Below are 11,112 nucleotides of genomic sequence, written 5' to 3' on the forward strand. Positions count from 1 at the left end.
ATAATGTCCTATTTCAGTCTTCTATGGTCTCATGCACTATGTCTCCCTGCCAGGATATGTAGGATGTAAGAAAATAAATCAAAACATAGCAATGCACAGCATTGAGAACTTATCTATAAAGTAGCACAAGTCATATTGCCAATGTAGGCCAGGGGTGGGGAACCTATGTCTTGAGGGCCGTTTGCGACCCTTGAGGCCGTTTTATCTGGTCCCCGATATAATTTTAATGTTATTCAGCTTCACATAAAATATGACATTTTGTAAAGGAACCTTAGAAAATACATTTGCAATACAATTAAGTTATATTCAGGGAAGCTGAAGAAGGTGGTGTTTGTTTAAATGTGGCTGCCTTCAATATAGGTCTAAAGTGAAGGGGAAAATCCTGGTTTGTGTTCATAGTACGGCCCTTGGAGAACTTTTACGGCCCCTCGGATGAATTTGAATTGGCCCTTCGAATGAAAAAGGTTCCCCACCACTGACGTAGGCTATAGGTTAAGCTTACCCTCTTTCGCGGTGAGACTGTGCCCATTTTGGGTTGACCTCCACACGCGTTTGTAGCACAGCACACAGGATTGCAGGACACAGCATCCTGCAGGACACTACAAAAAAACAAAAAAACAAACAAGGAGAATGAATAAATTACCTGACCAGTTATTAAACAAATGAAAATTGATGTGCCAGAGCTGTGGTAAAACTAACCTTGGGTCCAAATCATCTAGGCCTAGGGTGTGTGTGTGTGTGTGTGTGTGTGTGGTAAATCCAGTGTTCACATTATTCAGATATGAGAATTCATTCATTCATTCATTTTAACTGACATTAGTACATACCCATATCAGTGCCATTTCACCCTGCCAAGACACTGGACCTGGGTCTATTGGAGCTCTCTGCTCAGGGTGTCCTCATTATACTGCAGCAGGCACTGTTGTTTCTATAGTTCCTAGAAGCGAGACAAATAAATAAATACTTTGCCATGCACCTCATATTGACATAGCAAATATGTCAATAAGCAAGACCTATTGAGCCCAACAGGGATAATCTTACACTATATCAGTTTTCTGTGGTCTCTTGTAAGATTGGCCCATCACCATTCTGCAGGACACTACCGTCTCCCTGCCAGGATCTGTAGGATGTAAGAAAATAAACATAGCAATGCACAGCATTGGTTACTTATCTCTAAAGTAGCACAAGTCATAGTGACAATGTAGGCCAGGGGTGGGGAACCTATGTCTCTAGGGCCGTTTGCGACCCTTGAGGCAGTTTTATCTGGCCCCCCGATATAATTTTAATGCTATTCAGCTTCACATGAAATATGACATATTTTGTAATGGAATCTTAGAAAATATATTTGCAATACAATTAAGTTATATTCAGGGAACCTGAAGAAGGTGGTGTTTTTTTTTTAAATGTGGCTGCCTTCAATATAGGCCTAAAGTGAAAGGGAAAATCCTGGTTTGTGTTCATAGTACGGCCCTTGGAGGACTTTTACGGCCCCTCGGATGAATTTGAAGCGGCCCTTCGAATGAGAAACGTTCCCCGACCCTGACGTAGGCTATAGGTTAAGCTTACCCTCTTTCACTCTTCTGCGGTGAGACTGTGCCCATTTTGGGTTGACCTCCACATGCGTCTGTAGCACAGCACACAGGATTGCAGGACACAGCATCCTGCAGGACACTTCAAAAACAAGGGTAACGAATAAATGACCTGTCCAGTTCTATAAAAAAGAATACCCTGAAAAAGAACACCCTGTTTCTACAGCTCCTAGAAGCGAGACAAATAAATTAAATACTTTGCCATGCACCTCATATTGACATAGCAAATGTATCAATGAGCAAGTCATATTGGTCACAAAGAAGTTAATCTTACATTCTTTCAGTCTTCTATGGCGAGTTAGGCCTTCAGGTGACTCGTCTTCGCCATATTATGAGACAGCAGCCTGTGAAAACATGGTAAATAGAATAACCCATTAACCTTGGGTCCTAATATAATACATGGACATAAACTAGCCTACATTATTTAGACAAGGTCAGTAGACCTCCACGTGAAACAATAAGAAAAAGTGACCATACATAATTTCAATTTCTTGAAGAGGCCATCTACACTTATTTGTGCAACAAGTGCTGTTTTGAGGACAGGTTGCCTACTGTTGCAAATGGCAGGGTATTTCACATTGATTTCGGGGTGGCGTGCTCAACTTGACCACTCTGGTCGACATTGAGCTCGCGCTGATACATTGGGCTCGCGTTACTGAGAACGATTCCCTGATTGACGCTCCCAACGCAGGACGCTCCCCTGTCGGCTCGCTCCCACTAGCCAGACTATCGGTCCCACCGCCATATAACGGAGCTAGTTATCTTTTTGATGTTAGTTTTTTGTTTCTAACCCTAACCTTGACCCTAAACCTAACCCTAAATTGCTTGTATGTGGCAGTGTATGATAATACGTGAAATATAATCGGGTGGGACTACACGTCCGGGAGTGATAGAAACACCTGGGACTGCACGTCCGGGAGCGATCTCAGTTGGGAGTGTCCATCTACCACCGTTTCAAAGTAGCATGGAACTAAATTATATCCCACCTTTGACTTGATTTTACGCCGGTGGGTCTTGGAACCCCTGTGTGACTGCCTAGGTTTCAGGATAGAGAAAGTAAAACAAAAATCATTGAGTAAAATCGATGGGGGACAAATTGTAGCTTTTGTAGACAACGTCGCTACTTGAGGAAAAATAGCATTACTACAGGGATGTTAGCTACTCGATACATAGTAGTGACGCTACGACCAAGCTACTAGAGAATGTAATTAAACTAGTCGCTTCGCTACTGCCCAGCACTGAAAACCAACATACCCAGACGGCACACCAGTCTTTCCAACGTCGCCTATGCATTTTTGCCGCTGTAAAATACATTGGCAAGGCGTCTAAGCGTTAGTTCATCAGCGAAATACCGGGCAGACGTGAAAAATGAGCAGTGTCCAGCATCTAGTTGATGAGCTAACGCAATAGCATGCTAACGGTAGCCTTTGTCTATCTTTAGGCAGGGGAAAGGCAACTGAGAACGAGCAATGTCAAACAATTTACCATCAACAAGTATACTTAACATATTCACCGTTTCACCACAGCATTTTGTCATTACGATGCTCGCAAGTCATCAGAATTTACTAGCGTACAGCAGCAACTAGGCCTGTCACGATAACAATTTTTGCCAGACGATAACGATAACAAGAAATTATTGCGATAATCGATAATATTGTCTCTCTCGCCATTTTCAAACAATATAATGTGCAATAAAAAACACTGCTATGCAAGGTGCGGCCTCCTTCTTGAAACATTGAATGTAACATTTGAGCCAGCAGACTCAGAGGTTTAAATAATTAAGATTGACGCCTGCTCCAAGAAGAAATGTGTCAAACAATATAATGACGTAAAAATGCAATAAAAATGTGACTACACCCCTTCACATTTTTAAAGCATCACGGCGGGGGATATATATATGTTTTTAAATACATCCTCATGGAGCACAATAGGCTCTAAATAGGATTTTTTGTATTTATTATTAAGGTAAGTTATATAGTCTTTCTTTAACATTTTCTGTTAGCCTATTTATCTTTCTCAAGCACACTGAATGGCTTATAGGCCTATCCATGATGTGATGTAAAATAACCTACTGGTGGGGTATTGTTAATTCACAAATTATTACTTAGACAGCTTATTTCAAACAAATGCACGTTGTTACTAGCTAATTGTCAGTCAAAACCCAAATCAGCCCTGTTAAAGGCATTTCAACATCAGCAAAAAACAAAAGAGCATGAACAGATGCACAAGTTCCAGCTCTCTCTCTCTCTCTCTCTCTCTCTCTCTCTCTCTGATACCCTCGACAGGAACAAGTTGCAATTCTGCGCACTTTAAAGTCCTTTATGAACGCCCATACATTGATTCTTATGAGTTATGAGTCGCCATGCCTCCGTTTCCCCTGTAGCGCGCTCAACCGTTCACATTCTCCTGGTGTGACAGATTTAAATCCACAAATCTTATCTTCATGATTTGCTTGCGGACTGCCTACTCATATTGTTAGGTCTAAATAAACAAGAAATATAGCGAAAATCACAAAAAGAACAGACAACGAACGTCGGGGTAGGAGGCGCATTGAAATAATAGTGGAAACTCGGCGAGGTTTAAAATAACAGCCTCAGAGCAAGTTTGTCGCGACGGCACCACTATTTCATGTTTGCACAAACACGTCTTCGTCAAATGAACATTTGCCTCCGTGTTGGAGCTGTTCATTCCCCTCTCTGAGGAACGTTGCAGATGCGCTGACTGGGACTGGAAGAATATTGCGCTCCTAGTCTCTAGCGCTGATTCTTTGTCGAGGCTTATAAGCGACGCGCGGGAACACCAGCGTTCTATTTCAAAGACGCAAGTAGCCAGATCAATGCACCTTTTTCCAACCAGAACTGCACTGAAACTTAAAATTACACCAACATTTAAGCGTCATTGCGCTGCGTTGGCCTATAACGCGCCATCAGTAGTCTTACGGCTACGGTAGAGAAAGAGAGAGAGGGAAAACAAAACATCACGCAAATAACTTATCGTTACTTATCGGGGCCAGAAAAGTGATCGTTCTTGTAAAAAGTTATCGTCCGATTTATTGACTTATCGTATATCGTGACAGGCTTAGCAGCAACTAGTGTAGTCACATTGAGGGGACTCGAGCTACCAGCTATGTAAAACGGCTGTGCCATAACTTAGCAATGGCGGATCTGTGTTCAGAGGAGCTATTCAATCGCTCTTGAGTACTGAAACTTTAAACCACAGTTGAGTAAAATGTACTTACATGTATATGACGCCCATTTTCCGTTGGTATGTGAGGAACTTTTCCCCCATATCGCCAAGAAACTTGTAAACCACACAGACAGCGCGTGGTTCTGTTCAATCAGGAAGGTGATGTTGACCGCGGCTGATGGCTTCTTTGTGGCTTGTGCGCATTGTGCAAATTAGTTTTACTGCCACCTAAAGGCTTGGTGTAGAACTAATTTAACCAGAGACGGTCTATTTTCAACTAACTTGAACAATCCTTGCTTTAGTTCAGAATACCATTTAAAAACCAGAGTGGCCAAGCACATTGATGTTTTTCCTCAAAAGCAGCTGAGGAACCTTTTTAATTCGAAGGGTCACTTCAAAATGTATGTCCAAGAAAGATCATTCAGATGATTCTATTTTGATAGCCTATTCTGTAGGTTCATTTAAATGTTTATAGCACAGATCGAATTGTTTGATCAACTTAATTTCTGAGCTTATAGTATCATAATAAAATGTACTGACAGCAAAGCTGTGGCTAGTAGAAAGGTTTAATGCAGGGGTGGGGAACCTTTTTCATTCGAGGGGCCACTTCAAAATCCTCCGGGGGCCGTACTATGAACACAAATCAGGATTTCCCCATAAAATTTAGGCCTATATAGACACCTTTAGGCCTATATAGACATATAGACATCTTTAAAGGTAGACACCTTTAAAACAGTCCCCACCTTTTCTAGGTCCCCTGAATATAACTTAATTGCATTGGAAATGTAATTTCTAAGATTCCTTTAGGCCTGCAAAATATGTCATAGGCCTATTTCATGTGAAGTTGCAAAACATTATAATGATATCAGGGGCCGGATAAAACGGCCTCAAGGGCCCTCGAGACATAGGTTCCCTACCCCTGGTTTAATGGTTAGTGATTCTGAAAAACACCACTGGGCAGCGTGAAAAAACATACACACACACAGACACACACACACACACATTTTAGTAAAAGGCCAAAAAATGCCCTAGGGCCCCCAACAATCCCGTTGCCTAGGGACCCCAAAATCCTAGAAACAGGCCTGCCGACCCCCCACTCCCTCCCACCCACCTGACCTCACCCCACCCCACCCCACTTGAAATTGACTGGGGCAGCTCCCGACCTGATCACTGGCATTTACATATTAAAGGCTCTTCTAAGAAGGGGATGGGAGGGGGGCATGGGGGAGCCGCAAATGCTGTGGCTTGAGGTATGAGGCAATTTAAGGTGCAAAACTCATCCACAAATTCCTCTTTTCATGCAGTGAGGGAACAGGAGCACTAATATGGAACAAAATGTTTGAATCATTACCATAAGTCTATTTATAGGCTGAGTGAGTGTGAGTGCATTACAAATGATCCGGAGTGAGAATTGTGCATTGCGATGATGGCTGGACTGAGGAGAATTTTAAGTCTTGGTGGCCTTGTGGGGTGATCTTTAAATGTCCTCATTTGTCTTGCTCCTTACTCCAACGCTGCATTTTTTGTTGTTGACATTTTTGGTCCATGCAAAAGGCACCTGCATGCATTATAATTAATTCAATTCTATGAGATCGAGGGCTTGAGGGTGCCAGTAAGTTGAGGAAGAAAAGAGAGAAAACTCTTAAATACCATGTCATTGGCTTTCTATAATACTACTTTCCTAACAGACATCAAAACCAGGGTTGCCAGATGAGGCTGATGATTTCCAGCCCAAGAAATGCTCAAAACCCACCTAGAAGCACAAAATCCTGCCCAATTCCATTGATTTCTGTGGCAAAAATTGGGCATGTTTTTCTGCTAAATGCCATTTTTACCCGCACACGGCCATCCTAAGCAGCCCAATTGGGCGGGAAACAGCCCAATCTGGCAACACTGATCAAAACCAGTCCTGTGCATCTATGTACGAGGTCATCTTTTTTGTGCACTTGAAAACACTCTCAAAAAACACATCGCCCTGGAAACGGTGTCTTTAAGCATCTGTTAGCAACCAGAGAAGAGAATATTAAAGAAGAGCAGTGAATAGTCCCTTTGACAAACACAGAACACAGACACAGAGATTTCAAGGGCTCTTGGATGTGACAGAGTAAATGGGAGCAAAAAGAACTATGGTCTTCATAATGATTTTTTAAACCACATGCCCCTCCATACCGTCTCCTCTCCTCTCCGCCCCATAAATATTTTTGTCAGGGGGTAATCTAATAGCACAGAGTGTGATATCATATCTGCTGATTGAATTACCTTCAGAGTGAGCTGTGATTCATCAGTGTTTCCTTTTCATCCGAGCTAGCGCGCTGCCGCCACTTAAAGCATCAAATATTTGGTTCAATTAACTCACATTAACGTGATATGAGACATTATTTCTAAATGACTTTTATTGGGGATTTAGGAGATGGCGGGTGAAAGGAAGATAGGGAGATATACAAAAGAAGAAGGCAAGGACAGTGTTTCAAGGAAGTTGAAGACCTGAAAAATTGAAGCCATTGGGTGCGTTCCAATGTGCAACCTTGCGTCCTCCACTTGTGCTTGTGGCCTCGTACCAGGAAGCAATACGTCGTGATGACATCACTGACAACAGCATTATATTTCAATATCTCACAAAAGCTCAATTGTTAAAGGGACACTGTGCTAGAAATAGTCAAAAAAGGTACTGCAACTAGTATGCTGCTCATTGAAACTGGGCCGCCTATTGCCTAATTTGATCTTAACATGAAAGTTCACTGAGTAGTAAACACATATTTTCTAGTGTGGTCCAAGTACAGTCATTTTTGCAGCTAAAAATAGCTATTTTTGGAAATTCAAAATAGCGTACCATGGAAAAGACCCGCCTTTTCATATATGAAAAGTGCAATTTTTCCAGTCATAGTGAATACTTAGAATTTGATGGTGGTGGTAAGTATTCATGAAAAAGGTAACATTAGTGGATGGGCAGCATGAATTCTGGAAATAAACAACTAAAAATCTCACACAGTATCCCTTTAAGTCATTTTCTCATTTGCAAACTGGATGGTGAATGGATGGTGGTCCCCCAAAAAGGCAAGGACAGGGTTTCAAGGAGATTGGAGACCTGAGAAATTGAAGCCATTGTGTTGTCGGCCGTGAATGCATGAAATACTGCTAAGTAGGGCTGCACAATATTAGAAAAATATGCGAAACACGATAACATGACTGTATACCGCAATGTAGATATTACCCGCGATATTTTTAATATATACATAATTTACTTGTCATTCTACACTTTATCATGTATATATGGGCGGTGGTGGTTCAGGTTGTAGAAGAGCCGTTCGACAACCGGAAAGTTGCAGGTTTGAGCCCTGGTCTGCCTGACCCCATCGATGGGTCCTTGAGCAAGATACTCAACCCAAAATTGCTCCGGGTGGCAGGGTGGTACCCTGTGTGGCAGCCACGGCCACCGGTGTGTGAATGTGAGTGTGAATGGGTGAATGTGAGGCATACAATGTAAAGCGCTTTGAGTGCTCGAAGGAGTGGAAAGGCGCTTATACAAGTATAAATGCAGTCCATTTACCATATAAACAACTGAGAGCAATGTTTTATTTCAAACATTATTTTTTATAAGGAAAAAGCATGGCTAATATACAACATCAACTTGAAATGTCAACATTTTTTTACCTTTTTTTACCAAATTTGTTGTTATTGAAAATTAGAAACTTCTTGCGATACGTGCGCAACTTTTGCGATACGTGTATTGCAAGCCACGACATTGCAATAACGATACATTTTCAATATATATTGTGCAGCCTTACCGCACAAATAGACCAAACGCGACATGAGCGACGGAAGTAATTTACTTTTTGTATTGAGTCGCGCGACAAAAACGATTCTGGAGACCAGAGGCGATTCGCACGCAGAGAGCAACAATTTGAAGTTGAAATCCTGTCTACTTTCTATGACACGGTTCGGCGACCAATGACTGTATAGAGGTCAGTGAATACCACCAATGGGAATGTTTGAATGCTTTGCCTTCTGCCTGTAACAGGCATACGCTAGTCGCTTCAATAGCTCGTATCGCTCTTGCTGCACAGAAGAGATTCCCTGTCGCTTCAATCGCGTCGCGCTTGGTCTACTTACTGCTAATATGGCTTTCAGGCCAACCAGAACGGAGCCGGTGTCGGTGCTCGCACCAGTTACGTTCGGCACAAGTGTTTGTCTGCGAACCGCCAGTGTTCATACCGGGCTCTGAATTTTTTCCACATGTGACTGTGCTACCCGGATGAACCTGCTGACGACCACGCTGTCGTCACGGTTCACAGAGAAAAACCTAGTATTTTGCGGTTCGCATTGCGAACCAATTTTCCGGTTCGCGAACGCAAATATCTGTGGCGTGAACACGACGGTCGGTTCACGATTAGGTGCGGGAACGGGCTCCAGCACGGTTCTCAGTCTGCCTGAATGCGCTATAAGTGAGAGACTAATTGTGCTCTCCAATGAGGCAGGGAGCCTCATGGGCCACAGATCACTGGGAGCGCTACTCAATCAAACCCCCATGAACTCTGCAATGAAGCATCTCCATATGAAAGGAGAGGAAAGGTCAGAGTTTTTAAATAGCGAGAAAGAAAATCAGACCATAAATCCCAGCTGATCGTTTAATCCTGGGGTGGGGAACCTATGTATCGAGGGCCGTTAACAGCCCTTGAGGCTGTTTTATCCGGCCCCTGACATCATTTTAATGTTATCCAGCTTCACATGAAATATGACATATTTTGAATCTTGGAGATTAAGTTTTCATTACAATTAGGTTATATTCAGAGGACCTAGAGAAGGTGGGGTCTGTTTAAAGGTGGCTGCCTTCAATATTAGCCTTACGCTCGGGGGGAAATCCTGGTTTGTGTTCATAGTAAGGCCCTCTGAGGACTTTTACGCCCCTCGTATGAATTTGAAGTGGCCCCTCGAATGTAAAAGGTTCCCCACCCCGGTAATAAGAGAAGCGACAACACCCAGTGTGTCTACCTGTGGCTATACGATTTCTCCCTCCCCCAGTTTCATTTTTTCTGATATTATGCAAAGTCCCATGTGTTATTCTGTCAAGGTCAAAACATACTTCATTTCCAAGTTCTTTATGTGTCTTCTAAGCCGAGGAATAGAGAGAAAAGCACCTGTAGATATTTCACTGCTTCAGATACAAGGCAAAGAAGACTCTAGAGGATTTAATAAAGAGTTTGGTTCAACAGTCTAGCGTCTATTCTGCACTGCCTAAATATTCATGTGTCTCTTTCATAGATAGCAGAGACTTAAATGAAATGAAAACATTGGCATTGGGGAAATGGATGTCATTGGATTATATCAGGACCAGAATAGGAGGGGGGGGTGGGGGTATGCCTTCTCTATGTCTCTGACTCCTCAAAAATGTAAGAATACTTTTGTGCTTTGGGAATAGAGGAAGTGAAAGCCTTTGTGGTTACACTGCAATTCCACTGACTGATAGCGGGCCATGACATTGCAGTGCATGGTGGGAAATTCATGATTTCACGGCTCTAAAACACTTCCAAACCATTTATTCTTGCATTTCCTGTGTCTCACTGCACGGCACTGTAGTGTTTTTCAACATTGTACAGGTCATACAGAGGCCAATGTTTCTGCATATGTTGCCTATGTAAACTAAGAATCCGAAGCGTGGTGAAAAATGGCTGGTCCTCAGAAACCATGAAGGGCTTGTAAAATGTTGATTACTACAAGTCTTCAAGCCATGCTTTGAAATATTTAGCATGACCGTTCTTCATGTCTCCTTGCTTATGCTCCACACAAACAAACTAATATTCACTGATTTGGCATGCTTGTTAAAAAAGAGCATGCAATATATTCTCATAATTAAAATATGTTGACATGCATTATGCTGGATATTTTCAAGGCATAATAATACCACTTCACAGTTCACAATATTCAAGCTGTGAAAATATGCCAGAACCCCTGCAAAGGGATGGCCTTGTCAAATCTCCTGATTTTAATTTTCAGCTACAGTTGGGGCTTTTTACATTGTGCTTACATTGGACTAATCAGTGCTCTCTCCCATCATCCTCCATGACTGAGGTACTCTGAGCATGGTACCGCCCCGCCGCACTGCTCCCTTGGGGCGCCATTGGGGGCTGCCCCCTTGCAGCACGGATGAGGCATAAATGCAATTTCGTTGTGTGCAGTGTGCAGTGAACACTTGTGTGTTGTGGAATGCTGTGTCACAATGACAAAATGGGAGTTGGAGTTGGACTTCGACTTCAAAAATTAGCATCGCCGAAAGTAGAGGTGCCATTGAACACATACCAGCCTCTTTCAAGGCTTTTCATTATTCCGCCCTTCAAGTGCA

The 11,112-nt window shown here is 42.6% G+C and overlaps 1 long non-coding RNA gene across 3 annotated transcripts; it reads right to left on the reverse strand.

Moving 5' to 3' along the window:
- Positions 1-527: 527 nt before the first annotated feature.
- LOC134467561 (uncharacterized) lies at positions 528-4,955 on the reverse strand. 3 transcript variants are annotated; one of them, XR_010038628.1, is made up of 7 exons: positions 4,828-4,955; positions 2,576-2,624; positions 1,864-1,933; positions 1,567-1,671; positions 1,042-1,120; positions 828-937; positions 528-599 (listed from the first exon to the last, which is right to left on the reverse strand). It is a non-coding gene; the product is annotated as an uncharacterized LOC134467561 (long non-coding RNA). The 3 variants fall into 3 exon arrangements; XR_010038629.1 differs by lacking the exon at positions 2,576-2,624; XR_010038627.1 differs by lacking the exon at positions 4,828-4,955 and having other exon boundaries at positions 2,576-2,952.
- Positions 4,956-11,112: the final 6,157 nt, after the last annotated feature.

The sequence above is a fragment of the Engraulis encrasicolus genome, chromosome 17 (assembly GCF_034702125.1).
Source record: "Engraulis encrasicolus isolate BLACKSEA-1 chromosome 17, IST_EnEncr_1.0, whole genome shotgun sequence".
Taxonomy (NCBI): Eukaryota; Metazoa; Chordata; class Actinopteri; order Clupeiformes; family Engraulidae; genus Engraulis; species Engraulis encrasicolus.